The following is a 17,310-nucleotide window of genomic DNA, read 5'->3' as shown; positions in this document are numbered from 1 at the left end:
GATAATTGACTGCTTACACGCGGAAATTGCCTTTTTAAACCCTTCTTAAACAACTTACCAAATTACCTCTCCTTTCCCATCCCAGTGAAAAAAAATACATGAGAAAAAAACCAGGGCCGGTTTAATAATATTTTAAATAATAACCCAACAATTATTCTGATTAATGCTCATTGTGCGCGCGTACAGGATGAAAATTATCGCGTAGTGGTGCTGTTACACGATAACTTAACCCTGCGGCTACTAGCTGCGTCGTAGGTGGTGGTGGTGGTAGTGGGGGGCGGCGGCTGGTTTAAGGTCCGAGGCCGGGGCAGGCGTTCGAAATCGCATTCGCAAGTGTACATACATTTCGTATGCAAGTGGAATTAGAATGTATAATCTATTCCTGCGAGCCGAGCGCACATAATGATAATTCGCGCCGCTTCCACCCGCCCCCCCACCTCTGCTTTCTTCACCCCACAGCCGGCCGCCGGCCGTAATTTCACCCCGACGCCTCACCTCATCTCTTCGAGGAGTGAGCTAACGGACGCTTTACTATCGAACTAATAGCTAACTGCTAGTGTGTTTACATACAGTGTGTCCGGAGATAATTTACGTCAAAAAAATAAATTAACTTTTAAAGTTTATTTTATTTGAATTTTACAAAATTAAATTTTTTGTTTTTAAGAAGTTTTATGTTGTGGGGATGAAAATTTTGTGTACACCCTGTATATAATCTGAGCGGTGGGTATCTCCGGGTTGTTGTTCTAGCGATGGCCAGCCGAAGCATAATAAGGCTTTGTTGCTTACGTAGATATCGCGAGAGAGGTTGGTGCCGCCGCCGTCCTGGGGGGTGGTAGTGCGGCGGCGGCGGCGGGGGTGGCAGGCAGCCGAGGGTATACAGCGGAGGGCGCGCGCGCTCCGTCGGTGCGACCAGCGGCCAGGCGAGAGCTCTTTGTGTAGTTAGTGTAATTAGTGGCCCCGCGCGCCGTTCGCCGCCTCCGCCGCCTCCTGCCCCCGTTCAACCGGACCGTGCCCGTCCGACCGACCGACCGAAACGCTCGTCCCTCTCGACTACCTTATTTAAATGCAAATGAGCTTCATTTCGCAATATTAATGTGCCCCACACCCGACGACCGACCGCCCCCTCTGCCGTCGTCTCGCTTCTGACCAACTTTGCACACACACACACACACACCAACTGAGTTATAAACGCAGACATTGAAGCGAATGTATGCACGGACACCTCGCGCCGAGTTTCAACCCTTTCGTCCACACACACACACAAACACACACACGAGTAGGGAAAGGGGCGGCGGTTGCAAACCGAGGGTAGCGTACACACATGCATTGTATATTCCCAGATATATATTTGAATTAGTAGGAATCGAGCGGGCACGCTGCAGCGCTCCCGAGATGTTCAAGGGGCGGGGGTGAAGGGGTGAAAGGGGTGCGAATGGACGGGCCGCCGCTAACGGTTCGATATCGGCGGCAGCGGCGAGTAATGAGCAAAGACACGAGGACATATTCGCGAGTGTAATTATAAAACACAGTTTTGTTATGGTTATGCAACCAAACAAACACACCAAACACGTAAATTCATTGCTTTTTATTTCGTATAGCTATTATTAGGTATTGTATACTTGGTTGCCTATAATAAACCAAATTGTACATGCAACTTGCTTTTGACGTTGGGGAATTATGCACGACGAGGTCGCTAATGAATGCAAATCGCTTTGTTTCGCCGTTTTGTTAAATTATTTTGAATTATTAGCAAGCCGTGGCATGAGGGGTTGTGTAAGGGGGTGGGTTTGCAAGTGCATTTTCGTAATGTTCACGTAATGTATTCATACTTAACGGGCGCGACTCGTTTCGCTATCTTTCGGCTATCTTTTGTGTCGCTACTTAAAACATTATGCATATTATGCACGACGATGCACATTGCGCCCCGTTGTTTGTGTTGACGATGGTTTTCCTTCGTGCCTTCGTCAAAAACGCAACAGAACAGCGCAAATTATGCGCGACCCACATACTCATCGGAGTAAAAAATACTAATGTAGGCAACCCAACATACAAGCCATAAACATGTCATGTATAACAAGTTGCCTATAGTAAAAACTTTAAATCGCTATAATTTTTAAACTATTGGTGATATCAGAATAATTTCAACGCTTATTTTTCGGTGTTGTTTGCGTTGTTTGTTTTGAGTGCTAACGAGCTCACTTTTGTGCTTTTCATCCCCTTGCACTTGTGGCGGTCAGCGGCGAAATAATGCGCACTGAGACGACTCGTAACTCACGCCGACGCGCGTTTGCTCGCATTTATTACACGCGCACAATTCACATTTCGCTAAAAAACAAGCTCCCAGTTGCAGGGGATAGGGATGCAGGTGGTAGTTAACAATTTGTAACACTTTAAATAATTAAAACCATCATAAACAACAAAACAACAAAACTATCCATTCGAAAAAATATAAAATATGGCAACTTCTTTTTCCTATGCTATAGGAAAATGTACAATTGGTTGCCTACATTATGAACTACTGTAAATTATAAAATTATAAAATTTTAGTTTGTTGGAATGAAATAAAATGAAATTCAGTTTCTTGGCATTCATCCTCTATATCTCAGCGCCCAGGTCGTGGTATGGCGGGGGGCTGGCAAGCAGGCTAGGCTGATGAATAAACATTAGCAACCCCTTTCGCATTATGCAAGCGGCGGCTCATATTAAACATTCTGGCCAATTCAATTATAGAACAGAACACACACTCCGACGCCGTCCCCCGACTCGGCCTCGGCTAACATTTGTTAAATCCACGACGCGCCGACGTTTACTAATGCGTTCACGTGTGCATGTGCCGCCGTCTCCGCCGCCACCACCACCGCCCCCGCCGCAGTCTCTGAGATAAAGTGAAATTTGAAATTACTACAAGTGATGAGCACTCTCCACACTGCTGCAAACTAGTTATGGTAGCGCTAAAGTAGGCAACCCAATATACATTTACTATAATTATGTTGTATGTTTGGTTGCCTAACAGATATTATTTAATAATTTTATTGAGTCAATGTGTGGATATGTAGGGAGGGTTTAATTAAAAGAAAACAATCATGTAGAAAAATGTTTACGTTGACTTCAAATCAAAAACTTGACGACGTCAGCGACAAAAGGACGAAAAATTAAACGATTTTTACTTTGGTATATACTGATGATTTGTTTCGCTTTGACGCTTTTGAACGCCATATTTGTTTTCATCTTCCGAGTAGGCAACCAAATATACATACACCACGCGTGGACGAAACCAATCTTGTTTTGATTATTTCGTCGTTTGCAGATATTTTTTTTTTATTTCGCGATGAGTGTGTATGTACCCTGATTTGTTTTCTTTGATTCTACACTTTGTTTCTGCCCGATTGCCAACCCTCCACGCGCAACAACCCTTAAACGAAAATTACGATGCGACTTGTGTGAAATGTGAAAAAATACTCATCACAAGGCGCATGAATTTCCGAAGAGAGGAAAAAAACACACCACATACGAAATCGGTGGAGGGTGCACTTGTCCGGCACGGTGGGTGGCGGTCATCCCCCGCATCGCAACGTAAATATTAATTACGGACCTATCAAAAACATGCACTAAAAGCGTATATTTGGCTTCATATTCTCCATATGATAGGAGGGGTGGTAGTCGATCGCAACCCCTTACCTGAGTTAAATAAATAAAATTCGACGCTGCGAGCAAATAAACAAAAAGATAAAAATCGAGCACTGGCACTGAGAAAACGCGAAACGAATCGAGCGTGTGGTGACGTGCGTGCTACACAAACCTACAGGGGTTGAATAACGGGGGCGCAAAACATTAAACAAAAAAAAAATTAAACGAACGACTGCAAAACAAAACACGTGCGAGATAAATGTTTTAGTGGGGGAGGGTGGTGCGATTAAAATTCGAGAGATGCCCACATTAGGGGATGAAAATTTTAAGGGTGGAAAAAATAAATATGTGATTGTGAGCATCGAGACAATCAAAAAATTTAATTTAAATTTTTAATGTTGCCAATAACTCATTAACTACTACATATGTAGAAGAGTGTATAGTTGGTTGCATAATATATATGTAAGTAAGAGCTATCCAACTATTTGTTATTCGAAAAACGAGAGAAATTTGTATAAAATCGTCGGCGGGGATTGAAGCAATCGATGTGTGAAACACATCTCGTCGGCGGCGGTTTAATTAAAAATCCTTTGTTTTTAAGTTTAATAAGCACTCGACCCGAACCGAAGCGCGCGCGGACGTTCGAACACTTTCCGCGTTCGGGCGCTATCCTGACAGGAACGCCGACAGGATGCGATAGGATATATTCTGCACATGAAACACAGCATGCATTTATTCCTAACATACTTTAACCTAAAACTCATTTGAACACACTGTATATTTTAATTTAAATTTAAATAAATTAAGTTGCAAAACGTGTTGAAACACTCTTAACTTTTCTTTAAAATTTTATTTAAAAACAACTATTAATACGGATTAAAACTAAAAGTTTAAAATATTTTTATTTAAAAAAAAAATTTTATTTAAGAAGGAATTCAGTCCTTTCGGATGAAGTCTGAATGTACATTTGTGCACAAGTGCACATTTATTCCAAACATGCTTTAACCTAAAAAACAACTCGGACACACTGTATATTTAAATTTAAATATAAATAAATTAAGTTTCAAAACGTGTTGAAACACTCTTCTTGAACAAATAAACTTTTCTTTAAAATTTTATTTAAAAACAACTATTAATAAGGATTAAAACTAAAAGTTTAAAATATTTTTTTAAATAAAAATATGTTTTTTATTTAAGAAGGAATAAAGTCCTGAATGTACATTTGTGCACTTGTGCATTTGCAATGTGTGCGGGTGGATTTCGCGTGTATAACAAAGTTAAAGTTTAGCAACGATCTGCATAATATTCCCCATTTCGCTCGACATGTTCCCGTCCTGCGAGTCTTTCACTACATTGGGATGCACGTCACGTACGCGCGCTCTCCCGCAACCAGTGTCCTGCGCCTTTGCTGGAAACCCCTCGACCGTCATGCCGTCGAAAATGCATCGCTTGTCGCCGGACTAAGTCCTGTTTTGCGCAATTTTAATGGCTCGATTTTTTAGTCAAACTACGCGCACAGAAAAACACAGAAAATGTGCTTACAAGGATTTTCTCTATAAAAAATAACCTTATGTTTGATACTTGTGGCGCCCTCTGGTAGTAAATAGCTTAGAATTTACCCAAAGCGCCATTTTGAATAATATTAAACACCATCTCATTAAATATCTGCCTCCATCGCAATTTATACTCTCGATTCGGAGGTGATGGTCCGTAGTTTGGCGGCCCGGGGGCGGCTGCAACCCTCTCGCCTCTCGCCACCACCCCCATCGAAAAGGCCCGAACTCTCCGAACTAAAACTTAATTATAATTAATTAATGCGACTGCTACTCGGTGCCGCGCGCGCGTTCACTCGCTCGCGCGCCATAGTTTCGAGCCGCCCCCGTCGGCCCAGGGCTCGGAGCGGACGCGCGGCGGTCCGTCTCGCCGCGCCACCCATCCACCCCCGAGCGCCTGCCGGCGCAGTGTGTATGTAATTAGAAACCTTTATATCAAAATGAATGCTGTTAATTAACGAACACTAAAAGACGTTATGTTGAAATAACTTAACAGCGAGCGCCAGCCTTGGGAGGCGGCGGCGCACAAAAGCGGGCGCGAATGACAGAAGTACACGAAATGTACGTAAATTAAGGATTTGACACAATTTAATTTACATACAATTTTATGAGCGGATATTTTTGGAAAATTTACAGATTTCTGTAATTTTTAGAGTAAATTTTGATATTTTTATAAAAAATATCGCAGACAATGGAACATTTTGCATTCACCGCCATAGTCATTACACCCCCCACCACCACCCCGTACGTGCATGGCAATTTGCATTCGTCTATAAATTCGTTTTTTTTTTTTCATTAACAGAATTTGCACCAATGTGCCTATGCGTTTTTTTCAAACCAAGGGTTGGGGGGCGGTGGGTCCGCACGTAAAAATGCCAGCGCTAACACCCACTGCCACCACCTCACCACGCCGCGTTGAGTTTTATCGCCGGAAAAATATCTCTAAATTTAATTATTTTTTGCTATTATTATTATAATTGAAAACGCGCTCGCTCGACGATAGATAAAACTAGGCTGCAAATTTTTTTCATTTATCGCCTATATACCATGCGTTTAGATTTTTTTTTATAAATAAAAATTCTAATTTTTATGATAGTATATGCGATGAACACACTGTATATAAACGCATCGGAGATAAAAACGTAAAAAATTATTGTGTGCAGCGCGTTTTTTTAATGATTGCATTTCGCGTCGAGTGCACCCTCACACCGACTGACCACCCATCTCGCGTCCGCCCCCCTTGCCGCCCCATTCCACCGAAATGACGACAAAATAAAAACGATGATGATGGACGCGGACGCGCCGAAAAAAAAAACGTATAATGCGATCGAGCGCACACTCGCATTCGCATTTTTAAATACGCAATATCGGCGGATGGGGTGTGCGGGAGGCGGCGGCGCGGGGCGGGCGTTCGTTTAAAAACGGAATTACAAAAGTGCAGTATTGACCCCGTCCGCGTACGCGCGCCTAAACATGGCTGACTAAAAACCAATCCACCAATCATTTGTTTTTTCGCGTTCGGTCGGCGCTTTTTTTCCGCCGCCGCCGCCGCCGCCTCCAGCCGGGCGAGAAAAGTGGGGAGAAGTGCATCCCATGTGTGCCATGCACACACGGATGTTAGTTAGCGCCCCGGTGCGCGCAATTTTTTTTTGTCGGACGTTTTTTCTGCCACCCCCCGCCCATTGCCGAATTTTTAACTGCCCCCACTACGTTTATTCTGGACACTGGACGCGACATGGGGACGAAATTGCATGGAGACAATCAAACATTCATGCAGAAAACGAAAAAACAGAGAAATATTAATTCATAACTGAACACACTGTATATTATTGTTATATAAGCATTTTACTATAAGAAATTATAAGTTTAGGTAGATAATGTGAATTTATAAATTAATTAAAATTTTTGTACTTTTGTGAATTTTGTATATTTTTGAAAAAAAAGTTAAGGGTTGAAATTGGGGGCGGCTGGGTGACTTACCAGGAATCGACTAATGAGTAATGACTAACGAGTCTCGCGCGTGAAAATATGCAAATCAAATTGAAAGTCGTGTTTAATTATTCAATTTATTACCGTACTGGTCTGTGCCGCCGCCTCCGCAGCCGCCACCAATGCGCCTCCGCCTGTTCCGCGACTGCAGCATAACATGGTTAAACTTTTCCGCGCATCAACGACCACACCATGCACATCACATGCAACTTGGGTCAATACAACGTAATATTGTTATCTTTTGGGGGCGGCAAAAAATCAACCTCTAAAAATTTAATAAAATTTAATTTATATAATTTATTCTTTAAATTGATTTATGATATGGACCTATAAAGATAAATTCGATTGAGAATCAAGTGTTGGAGGCGGTTGGCGGCGGTGAAGGGATGAAATTGAATTTTTCACGTAAATTTAGCGCACGCCGGAGTTAAAAAATGCGAACCGCACTACATTATATTTTTACGGGACATTTAAAATAATAAAAAGCGAGTGAGCGCGCACGCGAGCGGAGGCGGCGGTCGGAGGCGGCGTTCCGCATCGCTTTCCGCACGCGGCGCGAGCGTCCGAGAGAGGTATAATTGGCATCAAGAGAGCTTCAACTTTTCGACGGCGCGCTTTTTTATCGTCGTGCAAATCCCGCCGCCTCTCTCTGACCGCCGCCGCTCCCCGAAAACTGCCGGCGTGCACACACTCGACGATTTTTTTTCCTCTGCACGTTGTGATGATTTACGCGTGTGGCGTACTTAAAAAATCTTTTATTTTCGAAATTAATTGTTGCGGTCAAAAAAATGCACGTGCTGGGGGCGGCGAAATAATTTAAGAGTTGAGTGTAGATAAAATAGAAAATAAGTTGCAAATCCTCGTAGGTATTATTTTCAAGAGGTGCTAAGCGCACATTTTCCGGTAATACACACTCGCGCATGCCGCCGGCCAACTCGCCGCCTCCAGTGGCGGCATGGTTCAGTTGCTGCTGCTGCTGGCTCCGCTGCAGCTATAACCATAAATTTTGCGGTCTCGCGCGCGCTCCACGCATTCTTGCCACCACAGCCGCACACTCGCCGCCGCCTCCAGCCACCCCCGACTACCGCCAACCTCGGTTGGTTGTTATTATATCATTATCACTTTGTTTTTCTCGCTTGTTTTCTTCGGAGGTAGCGGCGCGTGCGGCACCGTTAATATTCGCACCTCTATGCTGGTGGAGGCGGCGGCGTGTTCTCTCTGCGGGGCACTCGCCGCCACTTTGAGCCCCCACTTAAGGGCCGTTTTGGTAACCCTTAGACTTTCATTAGTTTCATCGGGTATTAACAACTTTTGTGCGCTGCCGCCGCATTGTTCACGCGCGACAATACATCGCGCCACGCGCCGCCCCCGCGCTTTCTCGATTAGATTTTCGTTTTCGGCTTTAATTAGATTTGATTAATTAACATGACAAACGATATTAAAGAGTTTGATTTACATGCTAATGAGTTGTGCGCACAACGCGTGGCGGCAAGGGCATTGGGGGGCGGCAAACGGAAACTCCGAGCAGAATGAAAGTGGAAGAGTTGTGAAGTGAAGAAAAGCGAAGTGCATTAGCATAATTATTAGATTTCTTATTGTCGAAAGTCTTCGAATCGTAGTGGAGGGTTGGATAAGGGTGCGTCGCCGCCCCCCGAAGGTTAAATTTCAGTAATTTCTCGATAAAAGTGCGCATGTTGCGCTTTTCGATTGTTTTAAGTTGTTTAACGTTGAAAAATTAACTCTGGTAGGATTGGGGGTGGCTTGCCGCTCCCGCATGGCGGCGTATTTCTCATTTCTCACTGTGCGCCTATCTATCCATCTGCCGGCGCTATTGCGAGCGTCGAGTCGTTATATATGCGAGTAGTTTGGTTCGTTTTGCGAATAATGCACGTTTGTGTTAATGCGTTGGCGTAGGACGGTGGGGGGCGGTCGGGCGAGGTGTGGAAGCGGAGCCGAGTGGCGAACGAACGCGCGCGCCCAGGCTCCATTCGTTCCTGGAACTGTAATCTTATTAAATTTACATATTAATCAACGGATTTTAATTATCCCGGCCCCGCGCCGCGCGTCTCCCCCGCAGCGCCGCCATCGCCACCCCCGGGGCGGGTGGGCAAGGCAGGCAGGCAGTCGTCGTCGCCCCCCAGGTTTTCGTCCGTCGACTGCGCGCGCGAACGTCCTGCCAGCCATCCAGCCTGCTGCCCCCGCTGCCGCCGCCACCGCCGCCGCCAGTGAGCACAACGCGTCGTCGTAATTTACATTAATCCAATAATTGCATGGAGGTTTGCTAATTAGAAATTCAAATGAGGTGGTGCTCGCCGAGCGCTTGCGAGAACCCTCGCGCGCCCGCCCGCCGCCGCCTCTCGCCAACCAGCCACCCCTTTCGTGCGGGCGACCCCTTTTCGGATTCACCCTTTCGCCGCGCCGAGAGAGGAGACACAAGCCGGCAGGACGGCGGCCGCGCGCGTCTATCCGTCTTGCTTCGACCCCGCGCTTCTCTCTAATTCCGCCAGCGCCGCCGCCGCCGCCGCTCGCACCCTGCGTCGAGCGCGCAACTTACGATTACGGTCCGAATTCAATCGATTTTATATTATTGCCTAACTAAGTCCTGTTCATTTGTCTATATCTTCCATTCGGGCGCCCTCGATTGCAACCCCTTTTGCACCCCAATCCCGGCGCGCCCTCGCGACGACCGAGGGAGAGTCACGACGCGAATTAAAACGCTTGCGACATCATTCATTCCGCGACGCGAAAGTACCGCCGCCTATTAAAACTTTTATTTAACTTATTGACGTGTTACACCTAACCTAATCTAACCTCAAAACTTTCAAAACCACATCAACGCCATCTATACGTGAAAAAACAAACTATTTTTATTATTGAAAAATATTAAACTTCTTCGAATTTTTATCCTGTTATCCTCTCGTAGTCCGCAGGTTTATTAACTTTCGCAAAACGAAATGAAGAAGAAAAACGTTTCCACGGTCCGCAAGCGTTGAGGGAAAATAGATTTGATGGTCTTTTGTATTGCGATGCATATATGCATGCGTTATGCCCCTATTTCATCCCTTATATTCCAACCCCAAATACACGATACTAGAAATTTTTATTACGACGGAAACATTCGTTTCAATATCTTCGGACTTCGAAGTCCGTGCTTCTATCAACGTCTTCCATCCCTTAACCACCCCCGGGGTCCCTCACCGCCCCCCGCGTCCGTTTGAATTTGGCGAATTTGAAAATTTCATCATGCGGCCGGCGATTTCGATTCCGTAGGTATTTACATCGGCATAGAAATGACCACGACCACCGCCGCCGCCCCCGCACACACAAAAAACACACCCTTATGCGAGAATAAGAATGAGAAGGAAAACCGAGGAATATATTGAAATATTATGCCGAAGAGTCATGCATAACAACTACGCCGCACACGTCCACTGACCATCCCTTAAAAAAGCAACCACCCCTTAGGGGGGCGGGTGAAAAAATAAGGCAGAGTCAAAAATTGCCTGCGGAATTGCTTCCGAATGTGCCGCCGATGCCGACACCTCATAGATAAGAATAACTTTATATTTATATATCAACCCTTATTTTTAGGGGTGGTTTGGTGCATTCAACAATTCAACAATCCAATTGCATCTTATTGGCCTGCCTCGGCCGGACATTCGCATTCATAATATTAATATGAAGTTGCAACGTGCATGTCATGAATCAGCGGGGGTGGGTTTTAGGGGGTGAGTTTTAAGGGAGTGAGCAGCAAGCCGCATGAAAGATGACGTTGTTAAGGCCGCCCGAATGCTCGGATGATGGTTATTGTGCGCGTTGTGAGAAGCGCACTCTGGGGGATGTTTAGTGTTGACCAACATCGCTCACAAGGGTTGTAACCGAAAGGGGTGGCAGTGGAAACGACGGAAACTACTCCTTTTCCCTTAGCAACCAATGTGTCCTATGTAAATAAGAATAAGATTATGTGCGCGCGCGGTTGCAATTTGCATAATTTATGAAATGCTATTTTCATCCCTTATTATTCCACCAACGCACAACACACAGAAGTAGAGTGTATTTATCGGTAATTTTACTTGATAGCATTTGCAGAATAATTGGACGCGGCTCGTAATTACAATAATGATGCTTCTTGATTAAGTATTATATTCAGCAATATAAGGGTTGTTTTGTGGTTGGGGGCGGCGGTGGGGGCGGCAGGAGAAACAAAAGCACACGATCGTTGCGGATGTCCTTCGAATGCAATATTCCAGTTTGTAAATGTGTCTTTTATAGTTTGACTCGATGAGAAACTACCCTTAAACCAAAAACTACCCCCAATGTCAAAGTATCTATGAAATTCCGAATTTGAGATAAAGTCTAAATCTAAAAGTAGATTTTAGTTGACTATATATTCTGGACCTTTATGTTTCAACTGCGGGGGCGGTTTATTAGCCGCCCCCTTTGACTGCGGACAATAGTTTAGCTTCGGATTATAACAATACGTAAAACTAGATAGGTACAAGATGCGAGATAGATTAGTGTTTAGTGTAACACGTTGCAAAGGGTTAGCTTCAGGTGGGGGTGGTTATCAGGGGGCGGCAGAGGTGCAAAGGAGATGGAAGCAGGCGCGTGAAGGCAACCAGGCAGTAAAACCTTATTATAAATTCCCGCCGGCATCGATGTAACGTCCTTCTCCCGACTAAGACGAGCGTCCTGCCGGAGGCGGCGGCCAGGGTGGTCGATTATCTATAAGTCACCCCTCAACTCGACATTACCTTTACTTTAACGTTCGAGTTTCAAAATTTTGCGCGTCGATTAAAATATTAAGAATTTACTACGGGATAGACTAGAAAATGTCTTTCAACCCTTAATTTAAGGGATGATTGCGTACACGTGTGTATCCTGTTGTTGAATTCAACAATTCGTTTCATAGTGTTTGGTATCCGCATGGGTGGATTTCGAAGGGCGCACGTTTCGACCGCTCATCCACGCCGCCCTTGCCGCCACCGCCGCCGCCTCCGCGCATATCGGCCTCTCCTCGGCAGCCGATGCCCGAACACCTCATCAGTCAGAGTCATTACGAACACAGATAATTAATTACATTTACTCTCTCGCCGTCTCTTTCTGCTGGCGGCGGGGACGTCGACGGTGGCGGCGGCCGAGAATTGCATAACATTAATTTTACCCCGCGCGCACCCACCCGCCACCGCGCTGGATGTACCTACGTGCCCTGCCACTACCGCTGCTGCCGTTTCTATTGCTTTGCGATTGCCGTGGCAAGCGGGGGCGGTGAGCGACCACCCCTTTCCGTACGCGTTTAGCCATTTCTCATTATGACTACCACCTTCCACCACCACGGGGACTTCCAGCCATATATTACTACTTTCTATCAGTCACAGTCACGGCCACTGCATCCCTTATTTTCCAACCCTTAAAAAATCATCCCTTAACAGAAAAAAATCACAAACACCAGATTTAATTTAGATTAGAAAAAAAATTTATTTCACGGACACACTGTATATAAACGTATTTATAATATATGAATATACAATGTGTTTAGAGATAATTTTTTTTTGTTTGCGAACACATTGTATGTTCGAGTAGTGAAATTCGATGCCTGATCGTTTGTTGTTTGCACGACGTGTGTTGGAACGAATTGGAGCTCGGCGTTGCCGAAGAATGATATAAATTATTGGCTTAATTGCCTCGATACTTAGGTAGTGCCGGGCCGAGCCCCGACCGGCCATACCTACGCCTTTCCGCAATTGCCTCGCATTGCACTCGCGAATGTGAAACGTGGACAACAATAACAACTGAAACGACCGCAGCAACTATCAGACGCGCGCGTATGTGTGTGTGTTGGTGTGCGCCAACAAGATGGCGACTGCAAACGGCGAGACGCAGACGGGCGCGCATTAATTATATAACAACTTTGCGAAATGAGTAATGCATTGTAATTACCGTTCAATTTTCTCTCTCGCCTGCGAAACCAAGCGGCCAGCGCAACGAGCTAACGAACTTTGGCTGCAGACATAACCTAAATTTTCAACGAAAAAATACAACGGTTTTTGTGCGTGTTTAAAATTGGAATAACTCGTAAAGTTTTTGTGATAGAGAAATGGTTGATAGGTCATTTTGTAGGTTATGATATGTGCTTTTGATGGGAATAAGTTGTTTTAGTGTGATTTATATAACCAAGATTTTACGGGCGTTTAAAACAAAATTATGTCAAAATTTTTGTTGAAAAAATGTTTAAATGTGTGATAACTCGACACACGAGTATGATATTAAGTCAAATTAGGTGTCATTTTGTAGGTATTGAAAAACTCTTTAAAGGGGTGATAAATAAGTTGAAATTTACTGACGCATTATTAATTAATTAACAAAATTAATGAAAATTTCATAATTTTCATTAAAAAACGTGTTTTTAACGCCAATAGAACATAATATTTTAATTAGCCATTATGTAAGGTTATAATAAATTTAATTAGCTATTAAATAGTGTTAAAATAATTAAAATCGGTTGAGTAGAACTCTCGCAAAGTTAAAATTTCAAAAATTCGAATATTATAAAACCGAACTTTTTTCCGCATCCAAATTTATTAATTTATGTAGATGTTCGTTATTAAAAAGACAAAATTAAAAAAATATCGTGTGTTTGCCGCTCCACCGGACGAAAATTCACGCATTGAAACTCCGAAACTCCAAAGCAAACAAAAAGCTCAAAAATTCCACACGTGCAATGCGAATAAACCTTCGGAAAAAAAAAGCCTGAAACAAAAAAAAGGAGGAAAAAAGTTTGGCTCTCGGACAAACGAAAACCAATTCCGCTCGTTTTCCTATCCCGCGTCGTCCTTTGAATCGGACGAATGATATTTCACCTTTTTACTTCGCTCCTGCTCTCCCTGCGCGCCTGCATCGCGCGATGAGCAATGAACAACGAGAAATGCGCACAAAAGGTGAAATTTTTGAAACAATTACAGAAATATTACACATACAGTGTGTGCATATTCAAAAACACACCACAAAAATAAAATCCTTTTATAAAAATCATCACTTACTTAAACCCAAACAAAAAAATGAATATTTTTTTAATTCATTTATTATTTACCGTTAAATAAATTTTATTTATACTTAGAACAAAAGAGTCAAGTGGATAAATTCTCCACTGACCATCGCTGTCGATTCACCGCGCGCAATTCGAGCCGCATCGAGCAATCAGTAATTTACGAAAAAACGACGGCGGCGTCCGCGCGCGTTGGAGGATTGGGGGGTGGTGGAACGGGGGTGGCTGCGAGTTGCCGGACGCGCGCGTCCCCCACCTCCCCATTGCACACACATTCAGACTATGTATGCCTTGATTTTTTTTGTTTTCGCGAGTCAATCCCACACACATACATTTAAATGCAGATAGGCCACCCAACCTACTCATTACACACGTTACACACGCACATATACATATAGCGCATTTTTATCCCCGGCCGTATTGATTTTTAATAAAATTCTTTTTTTCTGTGTCCCAGCTTAAAACACGTACATATTGTATATTAGCATACAGTGTGTTCAATACCAACACATGTATTGGGTGTAAAATGTTTTTATGCGTGTGTATATGTGTGAGGGTGGATTTTTGCCGCCCCCACATCCGTTCGACGTGCATAATTAACTAATTACGAAAAATGTTCGCTTTACGCCTGCACCCGGACCAAACCCACCCTGATTTCGACATTTCGGCTCACCTAAAAGGGTGCTGTATGCGTGTGTGCGGTTTTTTTTTTTGCATTTGGGGGGTGGTTGGTGAAAAAGCGCGTCATTTCCAATAATTACGTTTTCGGCCATTCAATGGCGTCGCCAGCGGGAAAAAAATCGCGAACGCGTATTGTGGAAAAACTAATAGAAGTAAAAGCGATCACCGCGGGGGTGGTTGGGGTGGCTGGCCGCCGCTTGCATACCCACTGCGTCACAGTAGAACCCATGCGTGGGTTGGGGTGTAAAATTTCCGGCGAAAAAAGTTACCTACTAGTAGTGCAATGGGAATGCAAACACAAAAAATACGAAATTAGTTTGCCGGCGGCCATTTTGTTCGCCAACGAAAACAAATAATTCGAAATAGAAAAAAAGGCATTTGTAAAAACTTCTGCGCATAGATGGCGTTAGTAGTTGCTGGTGGTTGGTAATTACCAGCGTGCAATACGCATTTTGCGTTGCGTGTTGTTTTCGTGAGTAATTAAACTAAATAAATTTAACAAATTGCAGAAAATGCAAAAAAAATGTGTGGATGAAAATGTGGAAATGAACAATTGCGCAAATGCAGCTCACGCAAATTGCAGCGACGCGCGGGAAGAGTAAAAAAGCGCGGTTGCTCGCCGGGCGAAATTTATAAATGAGTATAATATATTAAAATATAAAGGTAATTTATATCGCGTGCCATAATGTGCGCCGCATTGCAAAAAAAGCGCGAGAGTACTTAGTTCAGTGCATTAAAACACAAAACTGGAAACACCGGGAAAAAATCACAAACAAATGTGAAAACAAAACGGAACAAAACATTACACGACATTATAACTTATACTACGTGTAATACACATTAAAAATACAACAAATGTTAATTACTTGAGATGGAAAAATCAGTTATTACACCAAAACAAAAGAAAATAATTTTTTTTATTTTCACATTTAAAATGTTAGTTTTTCCACGGTTTTTAGACACAAAACAGCCAAAGTCGTGACTAAAGTACTTTAGTCACGAGCTTTAGTCACGGGGTGGAGCTTAGAGATGATTTATAATACAAAAGTTCAAATACAAAAATTAAAACGTGGAAATAAAACGGAAATAGAAAAAATAGCATAAGCAACACGTGACTAAACTTCATTATACACTCGATTGATTAAACGCTTGCTACACTCACTCTAAATCAATCTCATGACAAAAACTCCAGTTTAACCACTTGATACTTAATATACTCTCATTTTTAACAAAAAAAAATCAAAATATTTTTGTCTATTATTCCATTTATTAATAAATCTCGAAATATTTAGCTAATGGAATGATGGCACACACAGAATGATGGGCCGATTAAACAATTACGAAGCACGCCAGGAAGCTGAAGGTGCTTTCATCTCGCGACGTTTGATGTGCAGCGACGGCGGCGCCGTCAATGATGCGGATCGATAAGATCAAGGTGAGTTAAGTTACTCAATTACCTGCCTCGTCGAATAATTCGAAAACAAACCCGGGATGCGCGCACACGTGACAACCACCGAATGCACATACCGTTGTGCTGTTGCTAATCAGCGTTTTAAAGGCAATTAGAGAATTTTGCGCAAGTTATATCACTCGCAAAGGCTGCGTTTCAGCCTGCGTCGCAATTGAATAAACAAAGTTACGAAAATTACTGCAAAAGTTCCAAATATGGTTTCGGAAGGTTAAATTATGGGGATGTACATTAGAAAAAGGGGAAAGGGAAGTATTGTTTTATTGGTTATGTTTTTTTATTGATTTTTCGGTTGAAAATATTGAAAATTTTGTTAAAAATTGGATTTTTTTGAGTATTTTGGATATTTTTTAAAAATTTAAACAAAATTGAACCGTATTATTATTAATTTTGTTGGGTTTAACTTTTAAAGTATTTATTTGCTTGTTAATAGCTATTATAAAGACAAATATAAGTTATTTGTATGTTTGTGACGCTTTCCCGCCTAAATCTTTGAACCAATTTTGATAAATTTTGGTATAGAAATAGTTTAGACTCTAGAGAAACACATAGTCCACTTTTTGTTTTCAAAATTTATCTTTAAAAGTGTAAAATGTGTGATTAAAGTTTTTATGAAGATTCAATCACAGTTATAGTTATGCAGTTCAAACCGAGATGGCGCTATAGTGCATTACTAGCCATACCTATTATTTCGATACAAAGCTCTCAAATTACTCTAAGAAATCATTAAATCAATTAAATATTTAAAAAATACGCTAATCAAAATAAAATTCTTCTTGTTATGCAACGCGCTGATTCCAGAGTTAACAGACGCGTTATGCGTTATTAATAAATATTAATTCGCAATTATTGCGCTAATTGCAGGCCTAGTTTTACGCGCGAATTAAAATTTCGCTACGGTGCCACCCACCCACACACATATCACTACAGCTAATACTTGCATCACA

General features: G+C 42.9%; 1 protein-coding gene and 1 long non-coding RNA gene across 5 annotated transcripts in view; one reads left to right on the top strand and one right to left on the bottom strand.

Moving 5' to 3' along the window:
- Positions 1-17,310, top strand: part of LOC135789472 (uncharacterized) — a 43,266-nt gene that overhangs the window by 6,485 nt on the left and 19,471 nt on the right. Inside the window, exon 2 of the long non-coding RNA XR_010547578.1 lies at positions 16,188-16,330. This is a non-coding gene — a long non-coding RNA (uncharacterized lncRNA). The remainder of the gene's footprint in view (positions 1-16,187; positions 16,331-17,310) is intronic.
- The window catches only part of LOC135789471 (POU domain, class 6, transcription factor 1-like), a 42,483-nt gene that overhangs the window by 8,803 nt on the left and 16,370 nt on the right, over positions 1-17,310 (bottom strand). The gene's annotated exons all lie outside the window — the stretch shown is intronic.

The sequence above is a fragment of the Atheta coriaria genome, unplaced genomic scaffold (genome assembly GCF_025399875.1).
Source record: "Atheta coriaria isolate IRGN ID8LTWV9N9 unplaced genomic scaffold, Caltech_Dcor_3.1 hic_scaffold_3_pilon, whole genome shotgun sequence".
Lineage (NCBI taxonomy): Eukaryota > Metazoa > Arthropoda > Insecta > Coleoptera > Staphylinidae > Dalotia > Dalotia coriaria.
Note: the sequence above shows the minus strand (reverse complement) of the source record. Positions and strands in the feature narration are given on the sequence as shown.